This window comes from Heterodontus francisci, chromosome 17, assembly GCF_036365525.1.
Source record: "Heterodontus francisci isolate sHetFra1 chromosome 17, sHetFra1.hap1, whole genome shotgun sequence".
In the NCBI taxonomy this organism is placed as follows: domain Eukaryota; kingdom Metazoa; phylum Chordata; class Chondrichthyes; order Heterodontiformes; family Heterodontidae; genus Heterodontus; species Heterodontus francisci.
The window spans coordinates 62,893,948-62,916,950 of NC_090387.1; the positions used below are offsets into that span (position 1 = coordinate 62,893,948).

At 45.3% G+C, this 23,003-nt stretch overlaps 1 protein-coding gene across 2 annotated transcripts in view; it reads left to right on the forward strand.

The window, feature by feature from the left end:
• The window catches only part of ripor1 (RHO family interacting cell polarization regulator 1), a 346,423-nt gene that overhangs the window by 94,779 nt on the left and 228,641 nt on the right, over nt 1-23,003 (forward strand). The gene's annotated exons all lie outside the window — the stretch shown is intronic.

Genomic DNA, 23,003 nt, shown 5'->3' on the forward strand with positions numbered 1-23,003 from the left:
ATTCACCATAGAAACCATCTCCATGAGATACCATGTGGAGCACTTCATTCACTGTGTTGACACTAGAAATTATCGTTTCTTCTTAACATAGCATTATCAGGGCTCGTCTCATACGGTAAATGCAAAATATACAGCAAATATACAGCAGCTTTGCCAACTGCTAATAAGAGAAAAAACAGAACTGCTGACCTTAGGGTCTCAACCTAAAACAGTCATCTGTCTTTCCTCTTTTCGGATCCTGGCAGACCAGTTGTCCGTTTCCTTGCGTTTTGTTATTTTAGAATTGATTTCTAGTTTCTTCTGTTTTTTTTCCCCTTTTTATCTCTGCTCTCCAATACTTTCAAGACCTCACTAAGCTCAGATAATGCCTATCAACCTGAATGGAAACCAGAGAAAAGAGGAAACCATGCAAGAGAAAAACAGGAAATGGAGTTTGTGGCTTAACTACAATTTAGAAGTTGAAGGTTGCTGTAGGAAATGGAGAAAGCTAATGTCGAGCAGGAAACCAAACAATCGGCATTTTTAAGGATAAAGAGTGAACCTGAGGGCTGGATTTTACTGTCGGCAGACAGGACTTACACCCACTTGCTCTTAGTCCTAGCAGCGCCACCAGGAGTGGTGGCCACTGCTGGGACTGCAGCCCAGCCAACACCATGGAGCCCGGACTTCAGGTCAGTTGAAATTGCCTCGCCAGCGGGGTGATCAGTCGTGGGTGTGAGGCAAGGGTAGTCGTTTGTGCAGGGGGAGTGCGTCTTGGGTCCCGGCGGTGGGTTGGGAGGCGGGGGCAGCCCTCAATCGGGCACCCTGTGCCCGATTGCCATGGCACCCCCCGGCGTGTGGAAAGGCTGGCAGCTATCGCTGGGTGGCCGTTCACGTCCCCAGCATGCCTGCTTGCCATGGGTAAAATACCCATGGAGGCAGGCGAGGGCCCTTAAGTGGCCGTTAAGTGGTCACTTAAGGGCCTTGATTGACCTCGGGCGCGCAGGCCTGTTCCTCTCCCGCTCGACCGATGTAAAGTTGGTTGGTGGCGGGAGTGGGACAGGAAGACCTCCCAGAGCCTCCCGCTTAATTTTACACCGCCCCCCATGGCACCATCCGACCCGTTGGGGTGGCGTAAAATTCAGGCCTGACTGTGTAAAATAATTACATTGAAAGAATGAATGACAGAGTTTCAGGTGGAAAAAGGTGCCTTTGAATGTTAGAAACGTTTACAGATATAGGAACCTGGGAACAGCTTCTTGAGCCTGCTACATTATTCAATTAGATGTCTTATCAGTATCTCAAGTCCCTTTCCCGCTTTAGCTCCATAACCCTTGATACCCTTATCTAACAAAAATCTATCAACTCAGTCTTGAAAGCTTCAACTCCCCAAGCAACCACAATCTTTTAGGGGAGAGAATTCCAGATTTCCACTTCCTTTTGTGTGAAAAATTGCTTTCTGATTTTCACCCTAAAAGGCCTGGTGCTGGTATTAAGGTTATGCCCCCCCTGTTTCTGATTCCCTCACCAGAGGAAATAATTTCTCTGTATCTAGCCTATTGAATCCTTGCAATGTTTTAAATACCTCAAACAAATCACCCCTTAATCTTTTACACTCAAGCTATGTTTATGCAATCTGTCTCACAACTTAAGCAAACAGTCAATGGTACGATTTTTAATTCTTAAACTTGTCTCTAAGATGAGTTCTTCAAAGGAATCCATAATGAATTCTTACACTCATGTCGTAAGCAAAGGTGTGAAGCAAAGAATGCTTTACATATTACACAGGGATGAAAGATCTGCTGGCTTGCCATCAATATGAATATTACACAAGGGGCAACTCCAATACAGGTCAGAGGTCATGAACATACAAAATTGACGGGCAGAAAAAGGCCATCAGATCCATCAAGCCTGCCCACATCATGATGGCCAGAGTATTGTGACTAAACACTCCCACCTTCCCTCCCTGCCATCTCCGCAACAATATAAGCATCATGACCATGCACAGGCCTTGTTTAATATCTCCACAATACCTGTATTTATTGCTTCATTGCTCTTTGACTGAAATCATGGTAAAGAGTTTTGCTCAACTTTTACAATGTTTTACTCCAAATTTTTATTGATTTTGTAGGGCTATGGGGAAAGAGTGGCAGAGTGGGACTAATTCAGTAGCTCTGTTGAAAAGCTGTCACAGACACGATGAGTCGAATGGCCTCCTTCTGGGCTGTATGATTCTATGACTTATTTGAAGCAGAGTGAGGGGGATATTGGCAAATTTCACCTGATAAAGGTGAACCTTATTGGAAACCCTTTGTACAAGTTAAAGCCTGGTTATCTTTTGGGTATTTAAAAAAAAAAAGAGGAATTGCTATTTAAATGTAAGGAAATTATCTCATTGCTGCAGAACATGCACTATAATAATGTAAATGTTACTTCTGGTTACAGCAAATTTCTGTGCCAAGCTCATATTATGGGCAGAATTTTATGCTCTCACCCACGTTGGGTTTGGAGGTGGGGAGAGCGTATAATCCCACATCCACCCAAATTAAGCCCATGGACGGTCTTCCTGCATCTCCTCCAATTGAGCCCCTTAACTGGGCAATTAATGCACAATTAAGGGCCTCATCCCGCCTCCATCAGTATCAGCCCAGTGGCGGACGGGCCTGTCACCACATGGGGAACATGCCAACCAAACCCATGTGGGTTGCTTCCCAGCTCCGGGGGTGGGTCTCTCGTTGAAAGGCACTTAGTGTCTGATCAAGGGACCCAGCATCGGGAAGGGGGGTGCCCGCTGAGAGCCACGTCCCTGCCCTTGCTGCTGCTCCCCTATACCCTCTCACCCACAACCCACATCCCGCGAATCCTCCCTGCCCTGACGCACTGGTGGCGCTGCTCAGTGAAAGAGCTGCTGGCCTCTGATTGGCTGGCAGCTCTCAGCAGGCAGGACTTCCGTCGCCAGTGTTGTAAATGCCGGGGAAGGCCCGCTGCTGTCCACTTAAGTGCCTAATTGGCACGTAATGTGGCAGGCCTTCCCCAGGGGAGGCGACATGGGGCTCTTGCTGGTGCTATAGCTGTTGGCCAAGACCCCCATTGCTCAGATAAAATTCCTGGCCTACATCTGTGTTTGGGAATGATCTTCGTCAAACAGGAAACCAAAAATGGGGTTGGGTTTTCACCATGATCTTTCACCTGAACCTTGTTCCTAATTGGCCAAAGCAGAGAAGTTGCACCAAATTGGCCGCCTAATTTAAATAGACCAGAATTGTGGGGCAGGATTTTGCATTTTGGGTCAGGTACCCGACATCAGGGTCAAATGGTTGGGGGGGGGGGGGCCTGACTGTGCAGAATAGATGCCAGAACCGGAAAATTGTTTCCTTCCCCAGCAGAGACGTTACAACAAAGAAACATGCCATTTGGTCCAACCTATTCGTTGATAAACATTAGGCACTCTCCGTTTACCTGACAACATCAATACTCAATGCAGCCATGGATATAGGTTGTGAATTTCTTGGGAAACCACATTTATCTGTGTAAACGGAGTTTCTGCACCATCTACGGTGAAGTTATGGCACCAGAGTAGGAGCAACTCTGAGGAAATTCCCAGTCATAGTTTCTCCGCAGTTTCCTCCCTTATCCCCCTTAGGATTCTGGGATGCATCCCATTGGACCTGGCACCATATCTTCCTTTAGCCTAAATAATTTTTAACCTTGATAAAATGGTTTCTCACTCTCAACCACTTAAGGATGTATCTCCTCTCCGATATGCTTTTTACTAAAAATAACAGCAGCATCCTTCAGCTTGATAGGCAAAAGGATTAATCCAGGGTAACTTAAAAAAAAACACAGTATTTGTAGCTACATTGTATAAAGGTGCTTCACAGAATAAAAGTCCCCTCATTTACTATTTTCTGCCGTGATAACATAACGAATAAACAAATAAAGCTGGGACTTCCCAATGGCTCAGCTGCTGAAGGCAGTGAGTAGCTGAAGCTTTGGGATTGAAAGGCCCAGCATTGATTCACTGTCTGTGTTAAATTTGCTCACAGCTGTAGGAGCACATACTAAGCCAAAATCCAACCAGGATCCTCTATCCTGATAGAGTGGATACTGGGTGTGGGCAGGATCAGGTTCAGCGGTGATATCATCCATGGGTGAATAGTGTAGTTGATCCACTCTGCATCCAAGAGTAGGCCATGCCTCCTCCTGCAGAAGCGAGTTCTGTGTGAGCTGAATCTTAGATCCTGACATGAGGAGGGCAGAGGAGAGGGCGAGGTGGGCACTTTCAGGTCACTGCACCTGGGCTTAGTGAGGGGATTAGCCGCACTGATGTGGGAAGACAGGGAAATCAGCTAATTCTCCTATGGCCAGCTTTCATTTTATTACAGGGGCTGGTCAAGGCCCATGCAGCTGAGAATGCTGCTAGAAGTAGTGGGGGAGGGGGAGAAGAATTTCAACCAGTGGATTTATGGGTGGGATCTTGTGGGAGATCTCCCTGCCTATTTACCCTACTCCACCACCTCTACACTGCCCAATATAGGTTGGTATATCGGAGGAAAATCCAACCCTAATTGTTCCTGTTTCTCCCATTGGACACAACTGGCCAAATTCCCACTCCACCCAGCAGCCCACAACAGGCCTCCAGGGTGTGAGAACTGGAGCTCCCTATGACTGATCAACAGACTGAAAAATGGGAAATGATACCAATTTGCATTGATTGTCATGCGTCTCAGATCAATTTTCACAGAGCCACACTGGGTGCAGGGCCTACACCTAACCAAACCTGGAGAATCAAGAGAGGAGAAGGAAAAAGAGTCAGAGAAAGGAGAAAAGAAACCAAATACACATTTCTTAAAGTGATTATTATTTAATGTAACAATTGGAGATAATATGAAATAACATTTTGTATTGATATTCGCTGTTTGTTTTGTTCTATATATATTAAGTGAAAAGTTAAGCTTTAGGTAATATACAGCAAGTGTAATAATGGGAGCAACAGCTGCCAGGCGTCCTGATGTGATTGGGTTAATTGAATATGTGTGTGTTGGTGGTCTGATTTATGTGAGAAGCACAGTTTCGTTTGGAATCCAACAGGACAATAGCAGTGGAATGTAATTGAAATTGTATGCACAACAAACTGAGCATTGAGCTGTAAATAGAATTACAGAAAGAAAGGATAAATGCAACTCACAGAGCTAGACTTTGCAACTGATGGGCTCTAGGCCAGCTTTTTAAATGTTATGTGTTAACTGTAGCATATAGTCCAGTCTTAGGTCTAAATCAATCTCAAATTTCATGCCAACTGTTTCAAACCTGCATACTTTAAAACATAGAGGTTAGCAGTCTATCCTGGTAATTTGAAGTTATATATGTTCTTTAAAAAAATTTATTCTCTAATCATTTGAACTAAGTAGTGCAAATAACACAGCAAAATAAGAATTTAGTACTCAACATTTTTTTGAGTTATCAAACCATTTGAATTAAGCAGCTATCAGTTAAAGGTAGACTGTGTGTTGTTCTGTACTATAAACTGTCCAACCTTTCCTTTGCTCCGTGCTTGCTGGCATCATCAACTCCCAATCAATCCTAACCTGCAAGGCACCGTGGGATGCTTTGCTACATTAAAGAAGTTATCTAGTTGCTTTCTTGTAGTAACTATATTGACCACTGACTAATGTTGGCCATTTTCCCTTGGGAAAAACTGCTCTTTTTTTAAAATCACTATAAGCCAACGATTCTACTGTTGAACATCAATCTCATTAGGGAGATGGAACAGAGATGCCATCACCATGGCCTCCCCCACAGAGGGAGCTCAACCATCTCCCCGCCCCAAAAATTAAAAATGCAAATGTAACGAGTTGTAACACCTGGGAACAATTCAATGGGTTTAACTGCTCAGTGCTTCTGTCCAGAGACCAAACGCGTTTGCATTTCTGAAGTATGGACTGTACAGGAAGAGGTGGGCACTAACACAGCAAGGAGGTTACTTGCCATTTGGAACAGTGAGTACACGTTGTAGAGACAAGTTGCCTTATAATTGGAGGGTCTACACAGTGTAATCAATTGTGTACAAATTATTTCAGCATTGTTCAACACTGGGGTGAGATTTAGGGTATCCTTCTTTTTGGATTTTGTCACTATTTTGTTTATTGTGCAGAACATTGGAAGTGGATTCTACAATGAGGGTTAGCGGGCTGAATTTTATGCGGTCGTTTAAGGCATGTACGGTGGTGAGGGGAGACAGAATTGCAGTGGAGCCGTCTGCCCTGAAATCCGGCGTCACTAAGTAGGTTCCCGATTTTGTCAGAGGCAGGGGAGTACCATGGCGGAATTGACGTGCCAACGTGACAGGAACGTGTTTTAAATTGCTGAAATGCTGTTTAACATGATAGTGATAGGCATAGTTGCCAAGGCAGCGTCATCTCTGGATCTGAAGTGATCCAAAGGCCCCAGGTCACCTGCCATGGGTTTCATATACCCTGTATTTTTGGATCCCCTTCCTATGTCGAGGTGCCTCCAATGGAGGCGGGCCCAAGAGACAGCTGGGACTGACCCTGAAGCTCCACGACGACAGCAACAGCAGCCGGCCAGGTCAAGAGGGGCCCACGTACGCAGAGAGTCTACAGGACTCGCATCATCTACCTCCAAATGTCCGAGCGACACTATCAGCGAAAACTATGGCTCTCCAGAGAGGCCATCACCAACTTATGCAGCCTTCTGCAGATGACTTGTGACGTCTGGGATTTGGGGGTAACCTTATGCCAGTGGCCCTAAAGATTACCGTGGTACTAAACTTCTACGCATCTGGATCTTTCCAGGGATCCACCGGGGATGTGTGCGGGCCTCCCAGGTCGCAGTCCACCGGTCCATCAAGGAGGTCACCAATGCCCTATTCAAGAGGGCCAGCGACCTTGTGCACCACCGGACTGTGTCAGACAGAGAGGGCTATTGGGTTTGGCGCCATCGCTGGATTTCCCCGGGTGCAAGGTGTGATAGATTGCACGCATGTGGTCATCACGGCTCTCATGGACCAGCCAGCTGCCTTCAACAACAGGAAGGGCTTATATTCAATCAAAATTCAACTGGTCAGCGACCACCGAAAGAGTTTCCTGCAGGTGTGTGCCTCTTCCTGGGAAGCAGCCACGATGCCTACATACTTTGACAGACCCAGGTGCCACATCGTTACAAGCCTCCTGCTCGCCTTCTGGGATGGATTCTCGGGACAACGGTTACTCATTGAAGACATGGCTTCTGACACCTGTGAGGAACCCTCGCACTGCAGCAGAGGAGAGGTACAACACTTGCCAAAGTTCCACCCAAGTGACCATCGAGCAGGCCATTGGGCTGCTGATGATGACATTCTGCTGCCTCGATCGATCTGGTGGAGCCCTGCAGTATGCCCCAGCGAGGGTCTCGCATAGTATGGTCATCTGCTGTACTCAGTACAATTTAGCACTACAGAGGGGGGAGGCCTTGCATGAAGAAAATATGCTTGAGCAACAATCATCCTCCGATGAGGATGATGCAGAGGAGAGACAAGGGCAAGCAGCAATGGGCGATGAGAACATGGAAATAGAAGCCAGACATGTTGAGCGACGTGCAAAGGAGGCAAGAGACAATCTCATAATGACTTGCTTTCAGCCACCCTGATGTCTACTCACTGAGAATCCAATAAAGACTCATCTTCATGCATGTAGTCTGCCTCCTCCTTTCCATCTGTGTTCACTGAATGCCGAGCAGCTGCAGTGCGCACTAGTGCCCATGGAGAACATATGTTAATGAGATCTGCAGTTACAGTGCCATGATAATGAGGGCCGTGGTCACATTGGCACTGCACTAAGGGGTAGGGTAGAAGTCAGAAGCTCACAATTAAGGCATGATGGAAGATGAGTTTTACACAATGATGGCTAATAATTGGCACAAAAGAACGTTTAATTAAATTCCAAAAGAACATATTTGCAACACCGGTGATTCCCCAAGTGTGGCTAGGTGCTTTTCTTCATACGTTTGTGGGTGCTCCCATGCGATGTGATCCCTGCGCTAGCAGCTGTGCTGGAGGCAGGCTGCTGATCAGGATGCCCCTTGGCCTGAGAACACTTCGGCAGCCGTCCTCTGGCTGCCTGAGGTCTGGAGGATCCCGGCTGCCTGAGGGTTTCCTGCGCTGGTGCACGACTCTCCTGAGATGTTGCAGCTGCTGGAGATGGGCTCACTGGCAGAGGGGCGGAGGAGCCAGTGTCCACACTCGGAGTGTCCTGAGGGGAACCCCAGATGTGGAGGTTGGGTGATGTAAGAAAAAGTGCTGTAAATTTTTATGTAATGTATAGTACACAGTGCTGTAAATTTTTATGCCTCACAGTACACAGAGCTTCTGTTGACTGCAAGGCAGGAGTAATTGCAGGGCCGACAGGCTTTTAAAGACGGTGTCAGCAGATATTGTAATCGGCGTCTTGCTTCCCGTCCCCGCTACGTGATTGGGGGCGGCCGGCGCCTCCATTATGCTAAATAGCTGCCTGCTGCATAATCGCGGTGGTGCGGCTGCTCACGTGACGCAAGGGAACACCACTCTGCCACCCAGTATGTGCACTGGAGTACTGGAGATGCTAAGCTGGTGGTGTTGGGGGTGGGGGAAGGGTGGTGGTGAGGTGGCCACACATCAGATTGTGTCAAAGGTTTACAAACACTTCATTACCCAGCACATGTCTCTGAACGATTAAGGATTCACATTCCTCCAGGGATGCTGGATCAGCATTACACATCAACAAGAAATGCTGGATTCACTCAGCATTTTAGCTTTGCTTCAGGGTTCAGGCCACTGTACTTGCAGTGTGTGTTTCCAGGACTGTTCAGCTGGAAAATTCCCCTGCTTGGCTGAAAACAAAAGATTAATTTATGGAAATGGCACCCAAAAAAAGCTACAAAAATTTTCTTGAGTTGGGCATTCCCTGAAATTGACTGACATATAATTAATACTCGGAGGCCAAAGATCCACGGCCCCAGCTTCCCAGCGTAAGAGCTCAGCTGTAACCACCCTGGACTTTTGCTGACTTCTTCAAAGTTTGCAGTGTTGGGGGAGGACACCCAATATGGATCTGCTGTGTGGGTAGCATTAGGGCTCGATCTTCCAGATCCCCCCTGCCTTAGTTTGTTTTTTAAACTGTGTGCTATCTTCAGGGGTTCAGGCCGTATTCTCTATTTGGGCCCCACATCCACCTTCATGCATGATCTCATGGTGCTCCAGCTCCACTGATGCTCCACCTAGCTGGAATGCAGGAACTCCTGGCCTGGGAATCAGGAATTCCCACCTTCCACCACACCACCCCTCCCCAACACTCTAGTTGTGGGTGGATGCAGGTACCAATCCTTGTAAGGCCCAAGGAAGGCTGGAAGCCAGTGTATCTGAGGCCGCCCCAAATTTACAGCCCTTCCACCGCAATCCTACTGGAGTTACATCAGATGGGATTGGAAGAGCCACAGATATTCAACCTCAAATGGCTGGGATTTTATTCTGGCGACAGGGATCTTGACATCCGGAAAAAGTGACGCCGTGATCCGCGTGTTGTCTCTTCTCCGGAAAGCCCGCGGAATCTAGTGCCAATCGGGCACGTAAGTGGACAGCAATGGGCCTTCCACAGGATCAAGGACCCCATCGTCAGAAGTCCCGCTCTTGGAGAGCTGCTGGCCAATCAGAGGCCGACAGCTGCAGCGCCACTGCGGAGGTAGTGGCTGCTGCTGGAGGAGCACCTACTGGAGGATGCACCAAGGACCATCGCTGGATCCAAGGCACAGGTAGATCAGGGCAGGAGAGGTCTCGCGGGGTGCGGGTTGCAGGGGAGGCGGGTGTAGGGGGTCGGTAGCAAGGGCAGGGGGAAGGCTCTCAGTGGACCCCCCTTCCCAATGCTGGGTCCCTCATTCAGGCACTGTGCCATTTAATGAGGGACCCCCCCCCGCCCGCCACCCTGGTATTGGGAAGCAGCCCACATGATTTTTCGTGCTGTGCTTCCCGTATGGCGGCAGAGCCGCCTGCTGCATGGCTAATTGCAGCTGTGGTGGGAAGAGGCCCTTAATTGGGGTTAATTGCCAGTTAAGGGCCTCAACTGGCGATGGGATGGGAAGGCCATTCATAGGCCTTCTCAGCCTGGACTAAATTTTGGCGGAGACGGAAACCCCCCCACCATCCCACCTGATTTTATGTTCTCCTCGCCTCCAAACCTTCTGTGGGGACAGCATAAAGATCCCCCCAATGTGTTTCACCAGATAGCAGAGAGCAGTTCAAATACTGTTCTTGGAAACCACTTTTCCTCTTCTGTTAAGTCCCCACTGAAAGCTTTCACGTTTGTGATAATTGCTTTGACAGATTTTTGACTTTTTTTTAAATACCATTTCAATTAAAGCTTCCCAAGTGGTGACCTTTTGTGGTCTCTTTAACCTGTGCACTCAGATGTCGAGGGGAGTTGTTACTGTTGAAAGGCTGAGCATTTAAAGATGCAACATAGCGAGTACGGGTACCAAGTGAAAGCGGAGGGTAAATTGTGCAAGGCCTTGCTCCCAGCTTGAATTATAAAATTTAGCCCTGCCAATGCTGTAACACAATCTGATTGCTTGAAATGCAAAGAAATGAGTTTGAACTAACAGTGAACCATATCTTCCTCTGTGTATAAAATATAATGGTGATAATAAATGGTTGGGAATTTCCACTTTAGCACTCCAGGAGAACACTGGCAGCACATGGCAGGAAATCCTGAACCCCCGACCCATGTTTTTCCAACCATTAATTTTAGCGGTCGGAGGTTTCCAAGATGGAGGTGTGGAATTTCCCCTTGAGTGTTGCTCTGGGAGCTGTGAAGTGGAGCTACCTGACTGGTGTGAGTGAGCAGCGGAGTAACAGCTGTAGAAAGTCTCTAACCCTGTACAGATCTCACTCCAGTGCCAAGATGCTTCTGCAAACGTCAGCCTATATCTTTTTTAAATTTCTTGTTGAGGATTATTGTGGCCTTGTTAAAGGCAGATTGCTAAAAGCTCCAGGAAAAATTCTTGGGAAGGTAGCTACAAATATTATTGAGTTCCTGACTACTCAGATTTGAGTGAATTATTGGAAGGAAAGCAAGATAGAAACATAGAAAATAGGAGCAGGAGTAGGCCATTCGGCCCTTCGAGCCTGCTCCGCCATTCATTATGATCATGGCTGATCATCCAACTCAGTAACCTGTTCCCGCTTTTGCCCCATACCCTTCGATCCCTTCAGACCCAAGAGCTATATCTAACTCCTTCTTGAAAACATACAATGTTTTGGCCTCAACTGCTTTCTGTGGTAGCGAATTCCACAGGCTCACCACTCTCTGGGTAAAGAAATTTCTCCTCATCTCAGTCCTGAAAGGTTTACCCGGTATCCTTAGACTATGACCCCTGGTGCTGGACTCCCCCACCATCAGGAACATCCTTTCTGCATCTACCCTGTCAAGTCCTGTTAGAATTTTATAGGTTTCAATGAGATCCCCCCCTCACTTTTCTGAACTCCAGCGAATATAATCCTAACCAACTCAATCTCTCCTCATACGTCAGTCCCGCCATCCAAGGAATCAGTCTGGTAAACCTTTGCTGCACTCCCTCGATAGCAAGAACATCCTTCCTCAGATAAGGAGACCAAAACTGCACACAATATTCCAGGTGTGGCCTCACCAAGGCCCTGTATAATTGCAGCAAGACATCCCTGCTCCTATACTCGAATCCTCTCACTATGAAGGCCAACATACCATTTGCCTTTTTTACCGCCTGTTGGACCTGCATGCTTACCTTCAGCGACTGGTGCACGAGAACACCCAGGTCACGCTGCATATTCCCCTCTCTGTTTATAGCCGTTCAGATAATCTGCCTTCCTGTTTTTGCTACCAAAGTGGATAACCTCACATTTATCCACATTATACTGCATCTGCCATGCATTAGCCCACTCACTCAACTTGTCCAAATCACCCTGAAGCCTCTCTGCATCCTCCTCACAACTCACCCTCCCACCCAGTTTTGTGTCATCTGCAAATTTGGAGATATTACATTTAGTTCCCTCATCTAAATCATTAATATATATTGTGAATAGTTGGGGTCCTAGCACCGATCCCTGCGATACTCCGCTAGTCACTGCCTGCCATTCGGAAAAAGACCCATTTATCCCTACTCTTTGTTTCCTGTCTGCCAACCAATTTTCTATCCATGCAGTACACTACCCCCAATCCCATGCGCTTTAATTTTACACACTAATCTTTTACGTGGGACTTTGTCGAAAGCCTTCTGAAAGTCCAAATAAACCGCATCCACTGGCTGCCCCTCATCAACTCTACTAGTTCCATCCTCGAAGAATTCTAGTAGATTTGTCAAGCATGATTTCCCTTTCGTAAATCCACGCTGACTCTGCCCGATTCTACCACTGTTCTCTAAATGCTCTGCTATAAAATCTTTGATAATGGACTGTTGAATTTTCCCCATTACCGACGTCAGGCTGACTGGTCTATAATTCCCTGCTTTCTCTCTACCTTCCTTTTTAAATAGTGGGGTTACATTAGCTACCCTCCAATCTGTAGGAACTGTTCCAGAGTCTATAGAATCTTGGAAGATGACCAACAATGCATCCACTATTTCTAGGGCCACTTCCTTAAGTACTCTGGGATGCATACCATCAGGCCCTGGGGATTTATCGGCCTTCAATCCCATCAATTTCCCCAACACCATTTCTCTACTACTACTGATTTCCTTCAGTTCCTCTTGATCACTAAGCCCTGTGTTCCCCAACATTTCTGGTATGATATTTGTGTCCTCCTTTGTGAAGACAGAACCAAAGTATGCATTTAGTTGGTCAGCCATTTCTTTGTTCCCCATAATAAATTCCCCTGTTTATGACTGTAAGGGGACTACATTTGTCTTCACCAATCTTTTTCTCTTCACATACCTATAGAAACTTTTACAGTCAGTTTTTATGTTCCCCGCAAGCTTGCTTTCATACTCTATTTTCCCCTTCTTAATCAATCCCTTGGTCCTCCTTTGCTGAATTCTAAACTGCTCCCAATCCTCAGGTCTGTTGTTTTTTCTGGCAAATTTATATGCCTCTTCCTTGAATCTAATGCTATCTCTAATTTCCCTTGTAAGCCATGGTTTGGCTACCTTTTCCGTTTTACTGTTGCGCCAGACAGGGATAAACAATTGTTGCAGTTCATCCATGTGCTCTTTAAATGTTTGCCGTTGCCTATCCACCATCATCCCTTTAAGTAACGTTTCCCAATCCGTCATAGCTAACTCTCGCCTCATACCTTCTTAGTTTCCTTTACTAAGATTCAGGACCCTAGTCTCAGAATCAACTAATTCACTCTCCATCTTAGTGAAGAATTCTATCATATTATGGTCGCTCATCCCCAAGGGGTCTCGCACCACTAGATTGTCAATTATTCCTCTCTCATTACACAATACCCAGTCTAGGATGACCTGTTCGCTAGTTGGTTTCTCAACATATTGGGCCAGAAAACCATCCCGTATACACTCCAAGAATTCGTCCTCTACGGTATTGTGACTGATTTGCCCAATCTATATGCAGGTTAAAGTCACCCATAATTACAGATGTTCCTTTATCGCATGCGTCTCTAATTTCCTGTTTAATGCCATTCCCAACATCACTACAGTTTGGGGGGCTATATATAACCCCCACTAACATTTTTTTGCCCCTTAGTGTTTCTCAGCTCTACCCATACAGATTCCACATTGTCAGAGCTAATATCCTTCCTCACTATTGCGTAATTTCATCTTTAACCAGCAATGCAACTCCACCGCCTTTTACTTTTTGTCTGTCCTTCCTGAATACTGAATACCCCTGGATGTTCATTTCCCATCCCTGGTCACCTTGCAGCCATGTCTCCGTAATCCTGACTATATCATACCCATTTACATCTATTTGCGCGATTAATTCATCCACTTTATTGCAAATGCTACGCACGTTAAGGCACAAAGCTTTAAGCCTTGTCTTTTTAACATTACTTGTCCCCTTCCCACTATTTTTCACTGTGGCCCGGTTTGATTCTGGCCCTTGATTTCTCTGCCCATCACCTTTCTTATTCCCCTTACTGTCTTTTGTTCTTGTCTTTGATCCCCCCTCCTCTGACTCTTTGCAAAGGTTCCCATTCCCCTGCAATTTTAGTTTAAACCCTCCCCAACCACTCTAGCAAATACTCCCCCTAGGACATCAGTCCCGGTCCTGCCCAGGTGTAACCCGTCCAGTTTGTACTGGTCCCACCTCCCCCAGAACCGGTCCCAATGTCCCAGTAATCTAAAACCCTCCCCCTCACACCATCTCTTCAGCCACATATTCATCCGATATATCCTGCTATTTCTACTCTGACTAGCATGTGGCACTGTTAGTAATCCTGAGATTACCTTTGAGGTTCTACTTTTCAACATACTTCCTAGCTCCCTATATTCTGCTTTTAGGACCTCATCCTTTTTTTTAACCTATGTTGTTTGTACCAATGTGTACTATGACCATTGGCTGTTCACCTCCCCCTTCAGAATGTCCTATAACCGCTCTGAGACATCCTTGACCCTAGCACCAGGGAGGTGACATACCATCCTGGAGTCTCTTTTGCGGCCACAGATCTCACACAGCACAGAGTACTTATAATTCAAAAACATTTAAATATAGGACTGTCCAGTGCCCGAACACATACCAAACAAATGAGAGTATGTACATTATTAATTATATTGGGTATGGTAATGTAGTTTTTAAAAATCTGGAAATAATTAAAAAGTTGATATCAGTGAAAATAACTATTAAGCTGTCAGGTTGTTGTAAAAACAAGATTGGTTCACTCATGTCTTTCAGCGATGGAAGCCAGCTGTTCTTACCCAGTCTGGTCTTTATGCTACTCCAGATCCACACCATCATGGTTGACTCTTAACTGCCCTCTGAAGTGATCTAGCAAGCCACTCCATTGTATCAAACTGCCACCAGTGTTTCAGGAAGATGGCCCACCACCAGCTTCTCAGGACAACGATGGCAATAAATCTCAGCCTTGGCAGCGAAGCTAACATCCCACAAATAAATATTTTAAAACATTGTTGAATGATGCAATAATTTTATACTTATCCAATTTACAGTAGCATAGTGGTAATGTTACTGGACCAATAATCCAGAGGGCTGGACTAATGCTCCGGAGACATGAGTTCAGATCCCACACTGGCAGCTGGGGGAATTTAAATTCAATTAATTAATAAATCTGGAATAACATGCTAGTCTCATTACTAATGATCACAAAACGACCGGCTTGTCATGAAAACTCATTAGTTCACTAATGTCCTTTAGCAGAAGAGATCTGCCGTCCTTACCCGATCTGGCCTACTCCAGACCCACAGAAATGTGGTTGACTCTTAACTCCCCTCTGAAATGGCCTAGCAAACCACTCAGTTGTATCTAACTGCTACAGAAAAGTTGAATAAGAATAAAACTGGACCGGACCAGCCGGCATCGATCTCGGCACCGGAAACGACAAAGGTGCACCTTGCCTAGTCAACCCTGCAGAGTCCTCTTCACTAACATCTGGGGACTTGTGCCAAAATTGGGAGAGCTGTCCCACAGACAAGTCAAGCAACAGCCTGACAGAGTCATACTCACAGAATCATACTTTACAGCCAATGTCCCAGACTCTTGCAGCACCATCCGTGGGTATGACCTGTCCCACCAGCAGGACAGATTCACCAGAGGTAGCGGCACAAGTGGTATACAATCGGGAGGGCATGGCCCCGGGAATCCTCAACATTAATTCTGTACCCCATGAAGTCTCATGGCATCTGGTTAAACGCAGACAAGAAAACCTCCTGCTGATTAACACCTACCACACACCCTCAGCTGATGAATCAGTACTCGTCCATGTTGAACACCACTTGGAGGGTAGCAAGGGCACAGAATGTACTCTGGATGGGGGACTTCAATGTCCATCTCCAAGAGTAGCTCAGTAGCACCACTACTGACCAAATTGGCAGAGTCCTGAAGGAAATAGTTGCCAGACTGGACTAGCAGCAGGTGATGAGGGAACCAACAAGAGGGAAAAACCTTCTTGAGTTCATCTTCAGCAATCTACCTGTCGCAGATGCATCTGTCCATGACAATATTGGTAGGAATAACCACCATACAGTACTTGTGGCGACGAAGTCCCGTCTTCCCACTGAGGATGCACTCCATATTGTTGTATGGCACGACCACCATGCTAAATGGGATCAATTCAGAACAGATATTGCAGCTCAAAACTGTGGACTATCATCAGCAGCAAAATTGTATTCAACCACAACCTGTAACATCATGGCTCGGCATATATCTTACTCTACCATTACCATCAAGCCAGGGGACCAATGAAGAGTACGGGAGAGCATGCCAGGAGTAGCACCAAGCATACCTAAAAATGAGGTGCAAACCTGATGAAGCTACAATACAGGACTACATGCGTACTAAACAGCGGAAGCAGCATGTTATAGACAGAGCTAGGTGATCCCACAACAAATGGATCAGATCTAAGGTCTGCAGTCCTGCCACATCCAGTCATGAATGGTGGTGGACAATTAAACAACTAACTGGAAGAGGAAGCTGCAAAAACATCCCCAACCTCAATGATGAGGGAGCCCAGCACTTCAGTGCAAAAGACAAGGCTAAAGCATTTGTAACCATCTTTAGCCAGAGATGTCGAGTGGCTGATCCATCTCGGCCTCATCCTGAGGCTCCAGCATCACAGATGCCAGTCTTCAGCCAATTCAGTTCACTCCCCATGATATCAAGAAACAGCTAAAGGCTCTGGATACAGCAAAGGCTATGGACCCTTACAACATCCTGGCTGTAGTACTGAAGGCTTGTGCTCCAGAACGAGCTGTGTCCTTAGCCAAGCTGTTCCAGTACTGCTACAACACAGGCATCTAACCGGCAATGTGGAAATCTGCCCAGGTATGTCCTGTCCACAAGAAACAGGACAAATCAAATCCTTCCAATGACCGCCCTATCAGTCTACTCTCAATCATCAGCAAAGTGATGGAAGGTGTCAATGACAGTGTTATCAAGTGGCACTTACTCAGCAATAACCTGCTTACCAATGTTCAGTTTGAGTTCCGTGAGGGCCTGTCCGCTCCAGACCTCTCTACAGCCTTGATCCAAACGTGAACAAAAAAGCTGAATTCTAGGGGTGAGGTGTCAGTGACTGCTTTTGACATCAAGGCAGCATTTGACTGAGTGTGGCATCAAGGAGCCCTAGCAAAATTGAAGTCAGTGGGAATCAGGGGAAATCTCTCCACTAGTTGGAGCCATACCGAGCACAAAGGAAGATGGTTGCATTAGTTGGAGGCCAATCATCTCAGCCCCAGGACATCACTGCAGGAGTTCCTCAGGGTAGTGTCCTAGGCCAAACCACCTTCAGCTGCTTCATCAATGACCTTCCCTCCAACAATAAGGTCAAAAGTGGGGATGTTCGCTGATGATTGCATAGTATTTAGTACCATTACAACTCCTCAAATACTGAAGCAGTCCATGCCAGCATGCAGCAAGATGTGGACAGCATTTAGGCTTAGGCTGATAAGTGATAAGTAACATTTGTGCCACCAAGTGCCAGGCAATGACCATCTACAACAAGAGAGAATCTAATCATCTGCCCTTGATATTGATCAGCATTACCATCATTGAAACCTCCACCATCAACATCCTAGGGGTTAGCATTGACCAGAAGCTTAACTGGACCAGCCATATAAATACTGTGGCTACAAGAACAGGTCAGAGGCAGGGAATTCTGTGGCGAGTAACTCACCTCCTGACCTCCAAAGCCTGTCCACCATCTAAAAGGCACAAATCAGAAGTGCGATGGAATACTCTCCACTTGCCTGGATGAGTGCTGCTCCAACAATACTCAAGAAGCTCGATGCCATTCAGGACAAAGCAGGCCACTTGATAGTTCCCCATCCACCACCTTAAACATTAATTCCCTCCACCACCAGGGCACAGTGGCAGCAGTCTGCACCATCTACAAGATGCATTGCAGCAACTCACCAAGGCTCCTTCAAAGTATCTTCCAAACCTGCAACCTCTAATACCTAGAAGAACAAAGACAGCATACACATGGGAACACCACCACCTGCAAGTTCCTGTCCAAGTCACACACCATCCTGACTTGAAACTACATCGCCATTCCTGTGGGTCAAAATCCTGGAGCTCCCTCCCTTACAGTACTGTGAGTGCACCAACACCATATGGACTGCAGCAGTTCAAGAAGGCAGCTTACCACCACCTGCGCAAAGACAATTAGAGATGGGCAATAAACGCATCCCAAGAACAAATAAAAGAATCCATAGAGTCCATTCCAAATATAGAACTTGTGATCACATTGAAAACAATCCTTTCAAGAAGCAAATTTACAGTCATTGTCATGAAGACGCCACCTGCCAAGAATGAGGCATATTCATTTCGTCATATGAACATTAATTTTAAACTGTTGCTGGACTGAAAAGATAACTTGTTTAAAGAAATCACAGCATTGGCTGGAAACATTTTTGCATACTAGGAGACAGTTGCCTGGAGAGACAATAGAACTGCTCCCTGATCCCATTAACCCAAATGGATTTTGATCACCAGACATTGAAGGTGGAACAAGCCAGCATTCCATCCCCTCGCCCCCCACCCACCCCCCCTCCCCCCACCCCACTGCAGGTGTCTGCTAAGATTAAAGGAATCCACAAAAACGCAGGGGAGTTTGTTAAAAAAAAAACAACTAGTCACATGACTAACCTGCTGGCCCAGGTTTGTTTTTGAACTGCTCACAGAAGCATTTGGGTCAAACTACAACTGAACTTGAAGAAAGAGCCTCTCTCCTGCCTGGCTCTCTCTCTCTCTGTCTCTCTCTCATGAATTTCCAGATCCACTGAAGACACTTAAACCTCAAGAGAGAAGACTCCTACATCGCAACAAGTTTGAAACGTCCACTGGGCCCCAATGAAACAGCAAGATTTAACTGCAATCAAAAACTCTACATCGAACTCACAGGACAGTAAATAAACCCCAGCTATTGCTTCAAACTTTCTCCCTTTATTCTTTCTACTTTTCTGTCGCTATCTGCGTGTGTGTTTATCGCATATGCATGCTAGCGTGGTCATGTCGCATATTTGTAGTCATTTTAACTGAATTAGAGTTTTAGGGTTAATAAACTTCCACCTTTCTTGTTTAAATCTAAGAAAACCTGTCTGGTTGATTTCTTTGCCTTACAATTGGAGAGCAGTGAACAAGGATTCACTGAGGGGGAGCTAAAACACGTTTTAAAAATTAAACCCTGTTACGGTCAAACCAGTCAAAGGCTGAGAGGGAACCCCTAGACCCTTTTCCCACCTGGTCGTAACAGTCATGCTGCTTCTGGGATGTTTTATATAAGATGCATACAATTTGTATATCGTGAGGATGGATTTCCTATAATCCTGCTCTGCTGATAAAGGTGCAATGAGGAAGGAATTTTAGCATTCCTTTGATGGCTCTACTGATCCTGGCCCATTTACCAGCGTCAACAGCATTCAGATACCTAGGACATGCACCAGAACTGCTGGGATGCCTGCCTTGGGTAAGGGAGGATACTTTCTGCACACCTTCCTCTGCAATAAATTGCCTTCAGGAAACTGGCCAATTAAACTTTAAGCTATACACACACCATACACACACACTCCAGGGTAGTTGTCATTTCTGCAGTATTTCCAGGGATCTTCCACCAAAGTTACAGCGAGCAATTGGGAGAATCCCTGTGGAAATGAATCGCCTGAATTTAGGAGAAGATTGTGAGTGCGTGAATCAGAATATGTGTAAAAGAGTGCATGAATAATAGGTGAAAGTGCATTGGTACACAGAGAGCATACAAATGCTTTGTGAGAACACAAGAAAATATGCAAGAAAAAAATGAGAGAATATGTCAGAGATTTGTAAAGTTTTGTGATCACAATAGACTGCATACTTCATTAATAAACCTCAAGATGTATCAAACTGTATGGTTGAGCATGTAAGTGCCTGAACTTTTATCCTAATATTGTATATCATTATTATAATTGCCCATTCTTTCAACTGTGTGAACACCTCTTGCAGAAAGTCCTCAGTATTTGAAGTTCTCTTCAAACAAACTTTCAAAGGAGTGACAGTTGCAGTGTGAACTGATTGCTGATCCACACAATATGAAAAAGGTTTCATGGAATTAATACTGTTAATAAAAATGAATTTCATACTGTTGTGGTTACTTCAAGGCTCCTGTTGATAAGCACTCCACCTCTGTTTGTGGGATTTGGTCGGTGTAGACCCACCTCCGTCCTCTCCAGTGCAGTGATACATGGAAAGAATGGCAACATTTTTCATTAAATATCCTAATTCAACTAGGTGAACCTGTGAAAAGGAGGGCAAGCACAGGCCATCAGAGCTATCAATACTCATCCTATTCATTCAGTAGTGGTAGTTGGATCTGAGAAATGCTGTCTCCAAGGGGAGGCAGCAAAAAGGAAATGCTATGGCCAATTTCCAGAAAGGCTTTGGGAAATTTGCCCATGACCAAGCAAGACCATGGATACCCATGACACATTTCTGGACTTAAAGTATGTCCTAAGTCCTTAGCAACATAGGACTGAACACGATTGGAAAATACCATTTCCACCCAATAAGCCAGTCCCTCAGGTCACAGACTTCCTCCCTCCCTGTATTTCTAATGCCCTTTAATATCCCTGTCTGTCAAAAACCTTGACATTTATAGCACCCTCTAGTTCTGTTGCCTCCCTGGGTAGTCACTTCCACACATCCATCAATGGCTGTGTGATGGCATTATATCTTAGCTGCAAATTCACCTTTTGTTGTCCAAGCTTAAACTTGTCTCTCCTTATTTTAGAGCTTATTCCACAGCTTGTATAAATAGTGATATCACTGGGATCCAGTTTATCTATTCCCTTTCATACCATAAAAAGCTCAATAAGATCACATCTGAGTCACATTTTATCCAGTATAAACGTCTTGTGTATATGTAATTTTCCCTTATAGTTCAGATGAGCAATCCCATTTATCAACTTAGTTGCCCTCCTTTGTACTGCCTTCAAGGCCAGGATGTTGTTGGGTGTTGTAGTTCCAGGATGTCCTCCAAATGAGGGCAGACCAGTGCTTTATACAAAATAATTATAATTTCATAGAATCGTAGAATCTTACAGCATTCGGCCCATCTGTCTGTGCTGGCTCTTTAAAAGAATTGTCCAGTTAATCCCTGCTCTATCCCCAATAGCTCTACAATTTGCTCCCCTTCAAATGTATATCCATTTGAAAGTCACTGTTGAATCTGCTTCCACTGCCATTTCAAGTAGGGAATTATAATAACTCGCTGCATTCGAAAAATTCTCCTCATATTCCCTCTGGAGCTTTTGTCATTTATCTTAAATCTATGTCCTCTGGTTACCAATCTTCCTGCCACTGGAAGAATTTCTCCTGATTTACTCCAATCACTGTCCTGTTTTGTTTTCTTTAAATGGATTCCATTTATTTTATAATCCCACTGTTCGTTTGCCCACCTCAGCTTCCCTGTTTTGCATTTCTCTACATTAAACAACATCACTTTTTTGGCCCAATATCCCAACCTAAACAGGTCTCCCTGCAATTGGACCAGTTGCTGTGTGCTATTTACCTTACTCACCCTGTCCACCACAATTTAATATAAGCAAGATTGGAGAACTCATTACCATCCCTTCTTCCAAATCATTAATATACATGAAAACACCAATGACCCTGGAGCTGCTCCCTGCAGTGCCCAACCAATCACCTCGTCATGTTGATGCTTTTCCCTAAAAAACTGCCCTTTACATCCTTTAGCTCAACCAGCTAGTTATCCACTTCAAAAGCTTCCCTTCTATTCCAAGCCTTTCTCCCTTGTAAAGTAATCTGCAATGTTTGTCAAAGGTTTCGCTGAGGTCTAAGTATTTTAAATCCTTTGAGTTCCCCTTGTCAACCAACTCCAGAATATCTTCAAAGAACGCTAATAAATTTAATAGTAACTTTCAAAAGGGAATTGGATATATACTTGAAAAGGCTAAATTTACAGGGCTATGGGGAAGGAGCAGGAGGACTGGGACTAATTGGATAGTTCTTTCAAAGAGCCACCACAGGCACAATAGGCTGAATGGCCTCCTTCTGTGCTGTGTGATTCTGTGATTATGATTATATGATTATTTGATGAAATAGATCAAGCAACTGCTGTAAAGCTATATTTACTACCTATCCTACCATGTTTCTCCTGGTGCCTCACTATTCTCTTTCACTTCTATTACTATCGTCACTAGAAATGCCAAGCTCTCAGGTCTACAGTTCTGTGGATTATCCTTCTGTCCCATTTTATCAATTGGCAGGACCTTTGCCTTCGTCTATTAAGTAATTCATCAGGGCCAGGTATCTTGTTCTTTGTTTAACTATCCTCATTCTGTCAGTCAACTCGGTGTGAATAATTTTTAACTCAGTTTTTCTTCCTTTTTCCCTTTAAATCACAACTCCATGCGGAGAAGGTAATTCTTAAATTAACTTGTTTTTCCTTCATCTCAAACGTTCCACTTTGGCACTAAGCACAACCGAAGATTCTGTATTCAAAGAGTCTGGCCTGTGCTGAGCTAGTTGGTCTCTAGGGCAGTGGTTGGGCCTATAGCCTATAGAATCCGTTGGGATTCTTGTTCCTGATCACTGGACGTGAACGTATATGGATGTGAGATGATGACCAGACTTGGCATGATGTCCCTTTACGGTTTAATGGCCTGCAAGTATTCCCTGTTCCAGGCTCGTATGTGGGTGAGCTACTGCTATGCATAGAACCATCTCTGGCATGAGTTGGTGCTTTTGAGAGGGTAGGAAAGAGTAAAATAATGAAAGAATAAAAATGAAGGATCTTGAGCTTTAGTAAGTAGGTGCTAAAAAGTTAAATCGGCCTGATGTCAACTTAAAGGTAAAAGGAAATCGACTTCATACTGTGGAATTTTGTAATATGGGGAAA